This window comes from Nerophis ophidion, linkage group LG01, assembly GCF_033978795.1.
Source record: "Nerophis ophidion isolate RoL-2023_Sa linkage group LG01, RoL_Noph_v1.0, whole genome shotgun sequence".
NCBI lineage: Eukaryota > Metazoa > Chordata > Actinopteri > Syngnathiformes > Syngnathidae > Nerophis > Nerophis ophidion.
The window spans coordinates 86,962,346-86,982,601 of NC_084611.1; the positions used below are offsets into that span (position 1 = coordinate 86,962,346).

Below are 20,256 nucleotides of genomic sequence, written 5' to 3' on the forward strand. Positions count from 1 at the left end.
GTAGGTTCACACAACACTGCATCGTGTTGTATCCATATGTATATATGTATATGTATATGTATATGTATATGTCTGTATATATATATATATATATATATATATATATATATATATATATATATATATATATATATACACATATATATTTATATGTATGTATATATAAATATATATATATATATATATATATATATATATATATATATATATATATATATAAAGTATGTATGTATGTATTGCACATACATGCAGTAACACAGTAGTAGAATCTGTATGTATGTATGTATGCATGTATGTATAAATGTATGTACATATTATACACACACACTGTATTATGATAGTAATATCCATTTGAATATATGTATGTATGTATTTATGTATTATGCATACACGCAATAATACAGTACTAGTATCCATATGTATGTGTGCATGTATGTATGTATGTATTATACATACATGCAGTAATAGAGTAGTAGTATCCGTATGTATTTATGTATATATGTACTGTATGTATGTATAAATGTATGTATGTACTGTATGTATGTATGTATTATACATACATGCAGTAATACACTACTAGTATACGTATGTATGTATGTGCATATTATACATAAACACAGTATTATGATAGTAATATCCATTTGAATATATGTATGTATGTATGTATGTATGTATTATACATACATGCAGCAATACAGTACTAGTATTTGTATGTATATATGTATGTATTGTAAATACACGCAATAATACAATACTAGTATCCGTATGTATGTATGCATGTATCTATGTATTATACATACATGCAGTAATACACTAATAGTATCTGTATGTATGTATGTACGTATGTATGTATGTATGTATGTATGTATGTATTACACATACGTGCAGTAATAGAGTAGTAGTATCCGTATGTATTCATGTATGTATATATGTATGTATTATACATACATGCAGTAATACACTACTAGTATCCGTATGTATGTATGTATGTATGTATGTATCCATGTATGTATGTATGTATGTATGTACATATTATACACATACGCAGTAATACAATAGTAGTATCCATATGTATGTATGTATGTATTGTACATACATGCAGTAATACAGTAGTAGTATCTGTATGCATGTATGTATGTATGTATGTATGTACGTACGAATGTATGTATGTATGTATGTTTTTTATATACATAAATGCAGTAATACAGTACTATGTATAGATAGATGGATAGATAGATAGAAAGATAGATAGATAGATAGATGGATAGATGGATAGATAGATAGATAGATAGATAGATAGATAGATAGATAGATAGATAGATAGATAGATACATAGATAGATAGATAGATAGATAGATAGATAGATAGATAGATAGATAGATAGATAGATAGATAGATAGATAGATAGATAGATAGATAGTACTTTATTGATTCCTTCAGAAGAGTTCCCTCAGGAAAATTAAAATGAATGTATGTATGTATGGATTTATGTATGTATGTATGTATTGTACATACATGCAGTCATACAGTAGTAGTATCCGTATGTACGCATGTATTTATGTATGTATTTATTACACATACATGCAGTAATGCAGTACTAGAATTCATATGTATATATGTATGTTTGTGTGTATGTATGTATGTATTTGAATGTACGTATGTATCGTACATACATGCAGTAATACAGTAGTAGTATCCATATGTATTCATATATATACAGTATATGTGTTTGTATGTATGTATGTATTGCACATACATGCAATAATACAGCAATAGTATCCATATGTATGTATGTATGTATGTATGTATGTATGTATGTATGTACATATTATACATACACACAGTAACAAAATAGTAGTATCTGTATGTATGTATGTATGTATGTATGTATGTATGTATGTATGTATGTACGTATTATACATACACACAGTAATAAAATAGTAGTATCTGTATGTCTGTATGATGTATGTATGTATGTATGTATGTAATGTATTGTACATTCATCCCGTAAAACAGTAGTAGTACTGTATGTATTGTACATACATGCAGTAATACAGTAATAGTATCCATATGTATCCATGTATGTATGTATGTATGTATTGTACATACATGCAATTATACAGTAATAGTATCCATATGTATGTATGTATGCATGTGTTATGCATACATGCAGTAATACACTACTAGTATCCGTATGTATGTATGTATGTATATATGTATGTACATATTATACATACACAAAGTAATAAAATAGTAGTATCTGTATGTATGTCTGTATGAATGTATGTATGTATGTCTGTATGTATGTATGTGTGAATGTATGTAATGTACATACATCCAGTAATACAGTAGTAGTATCCGTATGTATGTATGTATGTATGTATGTATGTATGTTGTACATATTATACATACACACTGTAATAAAATAGTAGTATTTGTATGTATGTATGTATGTGTGAATGTATGTAATGTACATACATCCAGTAATACAGTAGTAGTATCCGTATGTATGTATGTATGTATGTATGTATGTATGTTGTACATATTATACATACACACTGTAATAAAATAGTAGTATTTGTATGTATGTATGTATGTGTGAATGTATGTAATGTACATACATCCAGTAATACAGTAGTAGTATCCATATGTATGTTCAGGATGTATGTATGTATGTTTGTATTATACATACACACATAAATACAGTAGTAGTATCTGTGCATATGTATGTATGTAAGTATATATGTATTATACATACTTACATACATACATTACTTGTATCCGTATGTATGTATGTATGTGTGTATTGTACATACATATATTGCACGGTGGTACGAATTAAATGGGTTTTCACCAACAAAAAAGTACACGGATGAGGAGCAGGATGATTGTGTCTCGGTCCGGAGCTGCACGAGTGCTGCCAAGACGCGGGGAACCGGGCTTGAAGTGGAGGTGGAACAAAACAAAGAAAATGTAACAATAAGCTGTGAGTGAGCTCCATGTGGTGATAATTATAACCCTGTTAATAAAAGATGCAGCCAGCTGCCGCCATGATTGCAGCTCATCAAACTCTCACTGAGGGTGGGTGTGCAGCGTGTTATTATTTACACGTACAACGTCTCCAAGGCCACAGCGCATTGGAAAGTAACAAACGTGTCCGCATCACCCAACACATTGGCTTGTGAGCTTAAATTCCTCAGTTATTGTGAGCACCAAAAAGTAGTTATCTCGTGGCCAACACGCACACCTTAGAGGTACGCTAACTTTTTCCATGTCGTCATGCTAATGTTAGCATGCTAACATTTTAAGTTAGCGTTTTAGCTCGTTTTATTCATTCAAACCTGAAATGTGCGAAGTTTGGTATTTTTTTTCCTCGATCTCGCAAGTATGCTAACTCTTCCCATTATCGCTTGCCATCGTTAGTTACAACTATTTTTTGTAACCTAAAACCCATTGATTTTAATACTTGCCACCAACATTTGTTGCGTTCGTAGCATTTGTCGATAAAAACAAGTATCAAATAATCAAAGTTGCGTATTACTTATGCTAACTGTTCCCATTACCGCATGCTGACGTTAGCGTGCTAATAGTTTATGCTAGAATTTAAACAATTTTTTAAAAACATTTTTAACATTTGTTGATAAAAACAAGTATCAAATAATCAAAGTTGCGTATTACTTATGCTAACTGTTCCCATTACCGCATGCTGACGTTAGCGTGCTAATAGTTTATGCTAGAATTTAAACAATTTTTTAAAAACATTTTTAACATTTGTTGATAAAAACAAGTATCAAATAATCAAAGTTGCATATTACTTATGCTAACTGTTCCCATTATGGCATGCTAACGTTAGCATGTTAACAGTTTATGCTAGAGTTTAAACAATTAAAAAAAAAAATTTTTTTAACATTTGTTGATAAAAACAAGTATCAAATAATCAAAGTTGCGTATTACTTATGGTAACGGTTCCCATTAATGCATGCTAACGTTAGCGTGCCAATAGTTTATGCTAGTATTTAAACAAATTTTGTAACCATTTTTAACATTTGTTGATAAAAACAAGTATCAAATGATCAAAGTTGCGTATTACTTATGCTAACGGTTCCCATTAATGCATGCTGACGTTAGCGTGCTAATAGTTTATGCTAGTATTTAAACAAATTTTGTAACCATTTTTAACATTTGTTGATAAAAACAAGAATCAAATGATCAAAGTTGCGTATTACTTATGCTAACGGTTCCCATTAATGCATGCTGATGTTAGCGTGCTAATAGTTTATGCTAGAATTTAAACAATTTTTTAAAAACATTTTTAACATTTGTTGATAAAAACAAGTATCAAATAATCAAAGTTGCGTATTACTTATGCTAACGGTTCCCATTAATGCATGCTAACGTTAGCGTGCCAATAGTTTATGCTAGTATTTAAACAAATTTTGTAACCATTTTTAACATTTGTTGATAAAAACAAGTATCAAATGATCAAAGTTGCGTATTACTTATGCTAACGGTTCCCATTAATGCATGCTGACGTTAGCGTGCTAATAGTTTATGCTAGAATTTAAACAATTTTTTAAAAACATTTTTAACATTTGTTGATAAAAACAAGTATCAAATAATCAAAGTTGTGTATTACTTGTGCTAACAGTTCCCATTAATGCATGTTAACGTTAGCGTGCTAATAGTTAATGCTGGTATTTAAACAATTTTTTTTTTTAAAACATTTTTTAACATTTGTTGATAATAATAAGAATCAAATAATCAAACTTGCGTATTACTTACGCTAACGGTTCCCATTATTGCATGCTAACGTTAGCGTGCTAATAGTTTATGCTTGTATTTAAACCATTTTTTAAACCATTTTTAACATTTGTTGATAAAAACAAGTATCAAATAATCAAAGTTGTGTATTACTTATGCTAACGGTTCCCATTATCGCATGCTAATGTTAGCGTGCTAACAGTTTATGCTACAATTTAAACCTTTTTTTTTTAAACATTTTTTAACATTTGTTGATAAAAACAAGTATCAAATAATCAAAGTTGCGTATTACTTATGCTAACTGTTCCCATTATCGCATGCTAATGTTAGCGTGCTAACAGTTTATGCTACAATTTAAACCTTTTTTTTTAAACATTTTTTGACATTTGTTGATGAAAACAGGTATCAAATAATCAAAGTTGCGTATTACTTATGCTAACAGTTCCCATTAATACATGCTAATGTTAGCGTGCTAAAAGTTTATGCTAGTATTTAAACAAATTTTGTAAACATTTTCAACATTTGTTGATAAAAACAAGTATCAAATAATCAAAGTTGCGTATTACTTATGCTAACGGTTCCCATTATCGCATGCTAATGTTAGCGTGCTAACAGTTTATGCTACAATTTAAACCTTTTTTTTAAAACATTTTTTAACATTTGTTGATAAAAACAAGTATCAAATAATCAAAGTTGCGTATTACTTATGCTAACTGTTCCCATCATCGCATGCTAATGTTAGCCTGCTAACAGTTTATGCTACAATTTAAACCTTTTTTTTAAACATTTTTTAACATTTGTTGATAAAAACAAGTATCAAATAATCAAAGTTGCATATCACTTATGCTAACTGTTCCTATTATTGCATGCTAATGTTAGCGTGCTAACAGTTTATTTATGCTAGAATTTAAACAATATTTTTGTAACTTTTTTTAACATTTGTTGATAAAAACAAGTGTCAAATAATCAAAGTTGCGTATTACTTATGCTAACAGTTCCCATTAATGAATGCTAACGTTAGCGTGATAATAGTTTGTGCTAGTATTTAAACAATTTTTGTAACCATTTTTAACATTTGTTGATAAAAACAAGTATCAAATTATCAAAGTTGCGTATTACTTATGCTAACGGTTCCCATTATCGCATGCTAATGTTAGCATGCTAACAGTTTATGCTAGACTTTAAACAATTTTTTTTGTAACTTTTTTTAACATTTGTTGATAAAAACAAGTATCAAAAGATCAAAGTTGCGTATTACTTATGCTAACTGTTCCCATTAATACATGCTAACTTTAGCGTGCTAATAGTTTATGCTAGTATTTAAACCAATTTTGTAACCATTTTTAACATTTGTTGATAAAAACAAGTATCAAATGATCAAAGTTGCGTATTACTTATGCTAACTGTTCCCATCATCGCATGCTAATGTTAGCATGCTAACAGTTTATGCTACAATTTAAACAATTTCTTTTTTAACTTTTTTTAACATTTGTTGATAAAAACAAGTATCAGAAAATGAAAGTTGCGCATTTTTTATGCTAACTGTTCCCATTAATTCATGGTAACATTAGCGTGCTAATAGTTTATGCTAGTATTTAAACAATTTTTGTAACCATTTTTAACATTTGTTGATAAAAACAAGTATCAATTAATCAAAGTTGCGTATCACTTATGCTAACTGTTCCCATCATTGCATGCTAATGTTAGCGTACTAACAGTTTATGCTAAAATTTAAACCTTTTTTTTTTTAAAAACATTTTTTAACATTTGTTGATAAAAACAAGTATCAAATAATCAAAGTTGCGTATTACTTATGCTAATGGTTCCCATTAATGCATGCTAACGTTAGCGTGCTAATAGTTTATGCTAGTATTTAAACCATTTTTGTAACCATTTTTAACATTTGTTGATAAAAACAAGTATCAAATGATCAAAGTTGCGTATTACTTATGCTAACTGTTCCCATCATCGCATGCTAATGTTAGCGTGCTAACAGTTTATGCTAAAATTTAAACCTTTTTTTTTTAAAAACATTTTTTAACATTTGTTGATAAAAACAAGTATCAAATAATCAAAGTTGCGTATTACTTATGCTAACGGTTCCCATTAATGCATGTTAACGTTAGCGTGCTAATAGTTTATGCTATTATTTAAACAATTTTTTAAAACATTTTTAACATTTGTTGATAAAAACAAGTATCAAATGATCAAAGTTGCGTATTACTTATGCTAACTGTTCCCATTATCGCATGCTAATGTTAGCGTGCTAACAGTTCATGCTACAATTTAAACAATTTATTTTTTAACTTTTTTTAACATTTGTTGATAAAAACAAGTATCAAATAATCAAAGTTGCGTATTACTTATGCTAACAGTTCCCATTAATACATGCTAACGTTAGCGTGCTAATAGTTTATGCTAGTATTCAAATCATTTTTGTAACCATCCATCCATCCATCCATTTCCTACCGCTTATTCCCTTTTTGGGGTCGCGAGGGGCGCTGGCGCCTATCTCAGCTACAATTGGGCGGAAGGCGGGGTACACCCTGGACAAGTCGCCACCTCATCGCAGAATTTTTGTAACCATTTTTAACATTTGTTGATAAAAGCAAGTATCAAACAATTAAAGTTGCGTATTACTTATGCTAACTGTTCCCATCATCGCATGCTAATGATAGCGTGCTAACAGTTTATGCTAGAATTTAAAAATTTTTTTTTTTTTTTACATTTTTTAACATTTGTTGATAAAAACAAGTATCAAATTATCAAAGTTGCGTATCACTTATGCTAACTTTTCCCATTATCGCATGCTAATGTTAGCATGCTAACAGTTTATGCTAGAATTTAACCAATTTTTTTGTAACTTTTTTTAACATTTGTTGATAAAAACAAGTATCAAATAATCAAAGTTGCGTATTACTTATGCTAACAGTTCCCATTAATACATGCTAACGTTAGCGTGCTAATAGTTTATGCTAGTATTTAAACAATTTTTGTAACCATTTTTAACATTTGTTGATAAAAACAAGTATCAATTAATCAAAGTTGCGTATCACTTATGCTAACTGTTCCCATCATCGCATGCTAATGTTAGCGTGCTAACAGTTTATGCTAAAATTTAAACTTTTTTTTTTTAAAAACATTTTTTAACATTTGTTGATAAAAACAAGTATCAAATTATCAAAGTTAGGTATTACTTATGCTAACGGTTCCCATTAATGCATGCTAACGTTAGCGTGCTAATAGTTTATGCTGGTATTTAAACAATTTTTTTAACCATTTTTAACATTTGTTGATAAAAACAAGTATCAAATGATCAAAGTTGCGTATTACTTATGCTAACTGTTCCCATTATTGCATGCTAATGTTAGCGTGCTAACAGTTTATGCTACAATTTAAACAATTTATTTTTTTACTTTTTTAACATTTGTTGATAAAAACAAGTATCAAATAATCAAAGTTGCGTATTACTTATGCTAACAGTTCCCATTAATACATGCTAACGTTAGCGTGCTAATAGTTTATGCTAGTATTTAAACCAATTTTGTAACCATTTTTAACATTTGTTGATAAAAACAAGTATCAAATGATCAAAGTTGCGTATTACTTATGCTAACTGTTCCCATTAATGCATGCTAACGTTAGCATGCTAATAGTTTATGCTAGTATTTAAACAATTTTTGTAACCATTTTTAACATTTGTTGATAAAAACAAGTATCAAATAATCAAAGTTGCGTATCACTTATGCTAACTGTTCCCATTATCGCATGCTAATGTTAGCGTGCTAACAGTTTATGCTAAAATTTAAAACTTTTTTTTTAAAAACATTTTTTAACATTTGTTGATAAAAACAAGTATCAAATAATCAGGGTTGCGTATTACTTATGCTAACGGTTCCCATTAATGCATGCTAACGTTAGCGTGCTAATAGTTTATGCTATTATTTAAACAATTTTTTAAACCATTTTTAACATTTGTTGATTAAAACAAGTATCGAATGATCAAAGTTGCGTATTACTTATGCTAACTGTTCCCATTATCGCATGCTAATGTTAGCGTGCTAACAGTTTATGCTACAATTTAAACAATTTATTTTTTAACTTTTTTTAACATTTGTTGATAAAAACAAGTATCAAATAATCAAAGTTGCGTATTACTTATGCTAACAGTTCCCATTAATACATGCTAACGTTAGCATGCTAATAGTTTATGCTAGTATTTAAACCAATTTTGTAACCATTTTTAACATTTGTTGATAAAAACATGTATCAAATGATCAAAGTTGCGTATTACTTATGCTAACTGTTCCCATTAATGCATGCTAACGTTAGCATACTAATAGTTTATGCTAGTATTTAAACAATTTTTGTAACCATTTTTAACATTTGTTTATAAAAACAAGTATCAAATGATCAAAGTTGCGTATCACTTATGCTAACTGTTCCCATTATCGCCAGCTAATGTTAGCGTGCTAACAGTTTATGCTAAAATTTAAAACTTTTTTTTTAAAAACATTTTTTAACATTTGTTGATAAAAACAAGTATCAAATAATCAAAGTTGCGTATTACTTATGCTAACGGTTCCCATTAATGCATGCTAACGTTAGCGTGCTAATAGTTTATGCTAGTATTTAAACAATTTTTGTAACCATTTTTAACATATGTTGATAAAAACAAGTATCAAATAATCAAAGTTGCGTATTACTTATGCTAACAGTTCCCATTAATACATGTTAACGTTAGAGTGCTAATAGTTTATGCTAGTATTTAAATCATTTTTGTAACCATCCATCCATCCATTTCCTACCGCTTATTCCCTTTTTGGGGTCGCGAGGGGCGCTGGCGCCTATCTCAGCTACAATTGGGCGGAAGGCGGGGTACACCCTGGACAAGTCGCCACCTCATCGCAGAATTTTTGTAACCATTTTTAACATTTGTTGATAAAAGCAAGTATCAAACAATTAAAGTTGCGTATTACTTATGCTAACTGTTCCCATCATCGCATGCTAATGATAGCGTGCTAACAGTTTATGCTAGAATTTAACAATTTTTTTTTTTTTTTACATTTTTTAACATTTGTTGATAAAAACAAGTATCAAATTATCAAAGTTGCGTATCACTTATGCTAACTGTTCCCATTATCGCATGCTAATGTTAGCATGCTAACAGTTTATGCTAGAATTTAACCAATTTTTTTGTAACTTTTTTTAACATTTGTTGATAAAAACAAGTATCAAATAATCAAAGTTGCGTATTACTTATTCTAACAGTTCCCATTAATACATGCTAACGTTAGCGTGCTAATAGTTTATGCTAGTATTTAAACAATTTTTGTAACCATTTTTAACATTTGTTGATAAAAACAAGTATCAATTAATCAAAGTTGCGTATCACTTATGCTAACTGTTCCCATCATCGCATGCTAATGTTAGCATGCTAACAGTTTATGCTAAAATTTAAACCTTTTTTTTTTAAAAACATTTTTTAACATTTGTTGATAAAAACAAGTATCAAATTATCAAAGTTAGGTATTACTTATGCTAACGGTTCCCATTAATGCATGCTAACGTTAGCGTGCTAATAGTTTATGCTGGTATTTAAACAATTTTTTTAACCATTTTTAACATTTGTTGATAAAAACAAGTATCAAATGATCAAAGTTGCGTATTACTTATGCTAACTGTTACCATTATTGCATGCTAATGTTAGCGTGCTAATAGTTTATGCTGGTATTTAAACAATTTTTGTAACCATTTTTAACATTTGTTGATGAAAACAAGTATCAAATAATCAAAGAGTGCGTATCACTTATGCTAACTGTTCCTATTATCGCATGCTAATGTTAGCGTACTAACAGTTTATGCTAGAATTTAAACTATTTTTTTTAAACATTTTTTAACATTTGTTGATAAAAACAAGTATCAAATAATCAAAGTTGCGTATTACTTATGCTAACAGTTCCCATTAATGCATGCTAACATTAGCATGCTAATAGTTTATGCTAGTATTTAAACAATTTTTGTAACCATTTTTAACATTTGTTGATAAAAACAAGTATCAAATGATTAAAGTTGCGTATCACTTATGCTAACTGTTCCCATTATCGCATGCTAATGTTAGCATGCTAACAGTTTATGCTACAATTTAAACCTTTTTTTTCAAAACATTTTTTAACATTTGCTGATAAAAACCAGTATCAAATGATCAAAGTTGCGTATTACTTATGCTAACTGTTCCCATTATCGCACGCTAAAGTTAGCATGCTAACAGTTTATGCTAGGATTTTAACAATTTTTTTAACTTAAAACCCATGGATTTTGATACTTGCCAAAAAAATTGTCGCGTTTGTAACTAATCCCATTATCGCATGCTAACGTTAGCGTGTGAACAGTTTATGCAAGTATTTAAACCGCTTTTTTTTTACTTTTTTTAACATTTGTTGATAAAAACAAGTATAAATAATCAATAATACGTATTACTTATGCTAACTGTTCCCATTATCGCATGCTAATGTTAGCATGCTAACATTTTATGCTACGATTTTAACTAACTTTTTAACCTAAAACCCACATATTATAATACTTGCCACCAACACGTGTCGCGTTTGTAACATTTGTCGATAAAAGCAAGTATCAAATAATCCAAGTTGCGTATTACTTATGCTAACTGTTCCCATTATGGCATGCTAACATTAGCATGTTAACAGTTCATGCTAGGATTTAAACCATTTGTTTGAACCTTTTTTAACATTTGTTGATAAAAACAATAATCAAATAATCAAACTTGGGTACTACTTATGCTAACGGTTCCCATTATTGCATGCTAACGTTAGCGTGTTAATAGTTTATGCTAGTATCTTAAAAAAAATTGTAACCATTTTTACGTTTGTTGATAAAAACAAGTATCAAATAATCAAAGTTGCGCATTTTTTATGCAAACTGTTCCCATTAATGTATGCTAACGTTAGCGTGCTAATAGTTTATGCTAGTATTTAAACAATTTTTGTGACCATTTTAACATTTGTTGATAAAAACAAGTATCAAATGATCAAAGTTGCGTATTACTTATGCTAACTGTTCCCATTATCGCATGCTAATGTTAGCATGCTAACAGTTTATGCTACAATTTAAACAATTTATTTTTTGACTTTTTTTAACATTTGTTGATAAAAACAAGTATCAAATAATCAAAGTTGCGTATTCTTTATGCTAACTGTTCCCATTATCACATGCTAATGTTAGCATGCTAACAGTTTATGCTAGAATTTAAACAATATTTTTGTAACTTTTTTTAACATTTGTTGATAAAAACAAGTTTCAAATAATCAAAGTTGCGTATTACTTATGCTAACGGTTCCCATTAATGCATGGTAACATTAGCGTGCTAACAGTTTATGCTAGGATTTAAACCATTTTTTTAAAAACTTTTTTTGACATTTGTTGATAAAAAACAAGTATCAAATAACCAAAGTTGTCTCCGAGGCATGTTAGAAAGTACCCAGTAACAAAGGTGTCCGCATCATGTTAAACGCCATAAATACTCGTCTTTTGTCGCACAACAAACGATGCCGACGTTTATGTGTGATGTCTGAAAGAGCTCGAGGTGGGATTTAACCTCCGGTGTGCGCGCTCTGTCTCTGTTTCCATGGAGACGGGTCTTTTTTTTTTTTTTGCTTTTCTTCTTTTGTTGTTGTCGTCGGCGTACGGGAGCAGCTCGGGCCGCATCCGTCGCCAGCCCGTTCCGGCGAGGGTGAAACGTATAATTAGGTCCATCACGCCGAGAGGATTAGACGCGCGGAAACAGACACGATGGCGGCGCCGCTTTAAAGCGGGGCCACCGCTCGGGGGCGGGGTTTGGCGGGGGCGGCGGGGGGTGGGGTACGCTGCGTTGGCAAAGGAGGAGTGGACATTATTCCTGTTTAGTCATTTCTTCATTCATGGATGATGGAGCGCCTGTGGCAGCTGCCTCAAATCCTGTTTGATAGGTGCTGACTGACTCCCGTCTGCTGGCGGTGTACTCGGTCTCAAAAACACGTACTTTTCAACATAACATGAAGCCACAACACGACAACTTAACGCGACAAAACACAACAGAACACAATTACTTTACAACACAACTTTACACCACAACACAACAATTTTGAAACGCAACACAACTTTACACCACAACACAAGAATTTTACAACACAACACAACTTTACACCACAACAAAACAACTCTAGGCCACAACACAAAAACTTTACATCACAACAGGACAACTTTACACCACAACACAAAGAATTTACATGATAACTTTACGCCACAAGTCTACAACACAACAATTTTACGCCACAACACAACAAATTTACACCACAACACAAAACTTTACATCATGTAAGGGCAACTTTGCACCACAACACAACAACTTTACGCCACAACACAACAACTTTACATCACAACAAAACAACTTTACACCACAACACGACAACTTTACATCACAACAAAACAACTTTACACCGCAACACGACAACTTTACGCCAAACGCAACAACTTTAAGCCACAACACAACAACTTTACATCACAACTAAACAACTTCACAACACAACTTTATGCCACAATGCAACAACTCTACACTATAACACGACAACTTCATGCCACAACACAACAACTTTACACCAAAACAAAACTTTACACCACAACACAACAATTTTACAACACAACACAACTTTACACCACAACAAAACAACTCTAGGCCACAACACAAAAACTTTACATCACAACAGGACAACTTTACACCACAACACAAACAATTTACATGATAACTTTACGCCACAAGTCTACAACACAACAATTTTACGCCACAACACAACAAATTTACACCACAACACAAAAACTTTACATCATGTAAGGACAACTTTGCACCACAACACAACAACTTTACGCCACAACACAACAACTTTACACCACAACACGACAACTTTACATCACAACAAAACAACTTTACACCGCAACACGACAACTTTACGCCAAACGCAACAACTTTAAGCCACAACACAACAACTTTACATCACAACTAAACAACTTCACAACACAACGTTATGCCACAATGCAACAACTATACACTATAACACGACAACTTCATGCCACAACACAACAACTTTACACCAAAACAAAACTTTACACCACAACACAACAATTTTACAACACAACACAACTTTACACCACAACAAAACAACTCTAGGCCACAACACAAAAACTTTACATCACAACAGGACAACTTTACACCACAACACAAAGAATTTACATGATAACTTTACGCCACAAGTCTACAACACAACAATTTTACGCCACAACACAACAAATTTACACCACAACACAAACACTTTACATCATATAAGGGCAACTTTACACCACAGCACAACAACTTTACGCCACAACACAACAACTTTACACCACAAAACGACAACTTTACATCACAACAAAACAACTTTACACCGCAACACGACAACTTTACGCCAAACGCAACAACTTTAAGCCACAACACAAACAACTTTACATCAGGACTAAACAACTTCACAACACAACTTTATGCCACAATGCAACAACTCTACACTATAACACGACAACTTCATGCCACAACACAACAACTTTACACCAAAACAAAACTTTACACCACAACACAACAATTTTACAACACAACACAACTTTACACCACAACAAAACAACTCTAGGCCACAACACAAAAACTTTACATCACAACAGGACAACTTTACACCACAACACAAACAATTTACATGATAACTTTACGCCACAAGTCTACAACACAACAATTTTACGCCACAACACAACAAATTTACACCACAACACAAAAACTTTACATCATGTAAGGGCAACTTTACACCACAACACAACAACTTTACGCCACAACACAACAACTTTACACCACAACACAACAACTTTACATCACAACAAAACAACTTTACACCGCAACACGACAACTTTACGCCAAACGCAACAACTTTAAGCCACAACACAACAACTTTACATCACAACTAAACAACTTCACAACACAACTTTATGCCACAATGCAACAACTCTACACTATAACACGACAACTTCATGCCACAACACAACAACTTTACACCAAAACAAAACTTTACACCACAACACAACAATTTTACAACACAACACAACTTTACACCACAACAAAACAACTCTAGGCCACAACACACAAACTTTACATCACAACAGGACAACTTTACACCACAACACAAACAATTTACATGATAACTTTACGCCACAAGTCTACAACACAACAATTTTACGCCACAACACAACAAATTTACACCACAACACAAAAACTTTACATCATGTAAGGACAACTTTGCACCACAACACAACAACTTTACGCCACAACACAACAACTTTACATCACAACACGACAACTTTACATCACAACAAAACAACTTTACACCGCAACACGACAACTTTACGCCAAACGCAACAACTTTAAGCCACAACACAACAACTTTACATCACAACTAAACAACTTCACAACACAACGTTATGCCACAATGCAACAACTATACACTATAACACGACAACTTCATGCCACAACACAACAACTTTACACCAAAACAAAACTTTACACCACAACACAACAATTTTACAACACAACACAACTTTACACCACAACAAAACAACTCTAGGCCACAACACAAAAACTTTACATCACAACAGGACAACTTTACACCACAACACAAAGAATTTACATGATAACTTTACGCCACAAGTCTACAACACAACAATTTTACGCCACAACACAACAAATTTACACCACAACACAAACACTTTACATCATATAAGGGCAACTTTACACCACAGCACAACAACTTTACGCCACAACACAACAACTTTACACCACAAAACGACAACTTTACATCACAACAAAACAACTTTACACCGCAACACGACAACTTTACGCCAAACGCAACAACTTTAAGCCACAACACAAACAACTTTACATCAGGACTAAACAACTTCACAACACAACTTTATGCCACAATGCAACAACTCTACACTATAACACGACAACTTCATGCCACAACACAACAACTTTACACCAAAACAAAACTTTACACCACAACACAACAATTTTACAACACAACACAACTTTACACCACAACAAAACAACTCTAGGCCACAACACAAAAACTTTACATCACAACAGGACAACTTTACACCACAACACAAACAATTTACATGATAACTTTACGCCACAAGTCTACAACACAACAATTTTACGCCACAACACAACAAATTTACACCACAACACAAAAACTTTACATCATGTAAGGGCAACTTTACACCACAACACAACAACTTTACGCCACAACACAACAACTTTACACCACAACACAACAACTTTACATCACAACAAAACAACTTTACACCGCAACACGACAACTTTACGCCAAACGCAACAACTTTAAGCCACAACACAACAACTTTACATCACAACTAAACAACTTCACAACACAACTTTATGCCACAATGCAACAACTCTACACTATAACACGACAACTTCATGCCACAACACAACAACTTTACACCAAAACAAAACTTTACACCACAACACAACAATTTTACAACACAACACAACTTTACACCACAACAAAACAACTCTAGGCCACAACACAAAAACTTTACATCACAACAGGACAACTTTACACCACAACACAAACAATTTACATGATAACTTTACGCCACAGGTCTACAACACAACAATTTTACGCCACAACACAACAAATTTACACCACAACACAACTTTACATCATATAAGGGCAACTTTACACCACAACACAACAACTTTACACCACAACACAACAACTTTACGCCACAAAACGACAACTTTACATCACAACAAAACAACTTTACACCGCAACACGACAACTTTACGCCAAACGCAACAACTTTAAGCCACAACACAACAACTTTACATCACAACTAAACAACTTCACAACACAACTTTATGCCACAATGCAACAACTCTACACTATAACACGACAACTTCATGCCACAACACAACAACTTTACACCAAAACAAAACTTTTCACCACAACACAACACAACTTTACACCACAACAAAACAACTCTAGGCCACAACACAAAAACTTTACATCACAACAGGACAACTTTACACCACAACACAAACAATTTACATGATAACTTTACGCCACAGGTCTACAACACAACAATTTTACGCCACAACACAACAAATTTACACCACAACACAACTTTACATCATATAAGGGCAACTTTACACCACAACACAACAACTTTACGCCACAACACAACAACTTTACCTCACAACAAAACAACCTTACACCGCAACATGACACCTTTACGCCAAACGCAACAACTTTACACCACAACACAACAACCTTTACATCACAACTAAACAACTTCACAACACAACTTTATGCCACAATGCAACAACTCTACACTATAACACGACAACTTCATGCCACAACACAACAACTTTACACCAAAACAAAACTTTACACCACAACACAACAATTTTACAACACAACACAACTTTACACCACAACAAAACAACTCTAGGCCACAACACAAAAACTTTACATCACAACAGGACAACTTTACACCTCAACACAAACAATTTACATGACAACTTTACGCCACAGGTCTACAACACAACAATTTTACGCCACAACACAACAAATTTACACCACAACACAAAAACTTTACATCATATAAGGGCAACTTTACACCACAACACAACAACTTTACACCACAACACAACAACTTTACACCACAACACGACAACTTTACATCACAACAAAACAGCTTTACACCGCAACACGACAACTTTACGCCAAACGCAACAACTTTAAGCCACAACACAACAACTTTACATCACAACTAAACAACTTCGCAACACAACTTTATGCCACAATGCAACAACTCTACACTATAACACGACAACTTCATGCCACAACACAACAACTTTACACCAAAACAAAACTTTACACCACAACACAACAATTTTACAACACAACACAACTTTACACCACAACAAAACAACTCTAGGCCACAACACAAAAACTTTACATCACAACAGGACAACTTTACACCACAACACAAACAATTTACATGATAACTTTACGCCACAGGTCTACAACACAACAATTTTACACCACAACACAACAAATTTACACCACAACACAAAAACTTTACATCATATAAGGGCAACTTTACACCACAACACAACAACTTTACACCACAACACAACAACTTTACACCACAACACGACAACTTTACATCACAACAAAACAACTTTACACCGCAACACGACAACTTTACGCCAAACGCAACAACTTTACGCCACAACACAACAACTTTACATCACAACTAAACAACTTCACAACACAACTTTATGCCACAATGCAACAACTCTACACTATAACACGACAACTTCATGCCACAACACAACAACTTTACACCAAAACAAAACTTTACACCACAACACAACAATTTTACAACACAACACAACTTTACACCACAACAAAACAACTCTAGGCCACAACACAAAAACTTTACATCACAACAGGACAACTTTACACCACAACACAAACAATTTACATGACAACCTTACGCCACAAGTCTACAACACAACGATTTTACGCCACAACACAACAAATGTACACCACAACACAACAACTTTACATCATATAAGGGCAACTTTACGCCACAACACAACAACTTTACGCCACAACACAACAATTTTACGCCACAACACAACAACTTTGCATCACAACAAAACAACTTTACACAGCAACTCGACAACTTTACGCCAAATGCAACAACTTTACGCCACAACACAACAACTTTATATCACAACTAAACAACTTCACAACACAACTTTATGCCACAATGCAACAACTCTACACTATAACACGACAACTTCATGCCACAACACAACAACTTTACACCAAAATCAATCAATCAATCAATCAATGTTTATTTATATAGCCCCAAATCACAAATGTCTCAAAGGACTGCACAAATCATTACGACTACAACATCCTCGGAAGAACCCACAAAAGGGCAAGGAAAACTCACACCCAGTGGGCAGGGAGAAACAAAACAACTTTGCACCAAAATATAACAACTTTACATCAGAACACAACAACTTTACACCTCAACTTTACACTATAACAAAATAACCTTACACCAAAACACAACAACTTTAGATAACTACTTTACACCACAACAAAACAGCTCAACACAAAAACTTTACATCACATCAGGATAACTTTACGCCACAACACAACAACTTTGCACAACAACTTTACGCCACAACGCAACAACTCTACACCACAACACAACAACTTTACGCCACAACACAACAGCTTTACGCCACAACACAACAACTTTACACCAAAACACGACAACTTTACGCCACAACAAAACAACTCTACACCACAACACAACAACTTTATGCCACAACACAACAACTTTACATCACAACTAAACAACTTCACAACACAACTTTTTGCCACAACACAACAGCTTTACACAACAACTCTACGCCACAACGCAACAACTCCACACCACAACACAACAACTTTACGCCACAACACAACAGCTTTGCGCCACAACACAACAACTTTACACCACGACACGACATCTTTACACCACAACAAAATAACTCTACACCACAACACAACAACTTTATGCCACAACACAACAACTTTACATCACAACTAAACAACTTCACAACACAACTTTTCGCCACAACACAACAGCTTTACACAACAACTCTACGCCACAACGCAACAGCTCTACACCGCAACACAACAACTTTACGCCACAACACAACAACTTTACGCCACAACACAACAGCTTTACGCCACAACACAACAGCTTTACACAACAACTTTACGCCACAACGCAACAACTCTACACCACAAAACAACAACCTTACGCCACAACACAACAGCTTTACGCCACATCACAACAACTTTACACAACAACTTTACGCCACAACGCAACAACTCTACACCACAACACAACAACTCTAAACCACAAGACAACAACTTTACGCCACAACACAACAACTTTACATCACAACTAAACAACTTCACAACACAACTTTACGCCACAACACAACAGCTTTACACAACAACTTTACGCCACAACGCAACAACTCTACACCACAACACAACAACTTTACGCCACAACAGAACAGCTTTACGCCACAACACAACAGCTTTACACAACAACTTTACGCCACAACGCAACAACTCTACACCACAACACAACAACTTTACGCCACAACACAACAGCTTTACACCACAACACAACAACATTACGCCACAACGCAACAACTCTACACCACAACACAACAACTTTACACCACTACACAACAGCTTTACGCCACAACACAAAAACTTTACACCAAAACATGACAACTTTACACCACAACAAAAC

At 33.0% G+C, this 20,256-nt stretch overlaps 1 protein-coding gene across 1 annotated transcript in view; it reads left to right on the forward strand.

Annotated features, from left to right (window-relative positions):
* Positions 1 to 20,256, forward strand: part of LOC133561329 (voltage-dependent T-type calcium channel subunit alpha-1I-like) — a 289,397-nt gene that overhangs the window by 151,842 nt on the left and 117,299 nt on the right. The window lies entirely within an intron of this gene.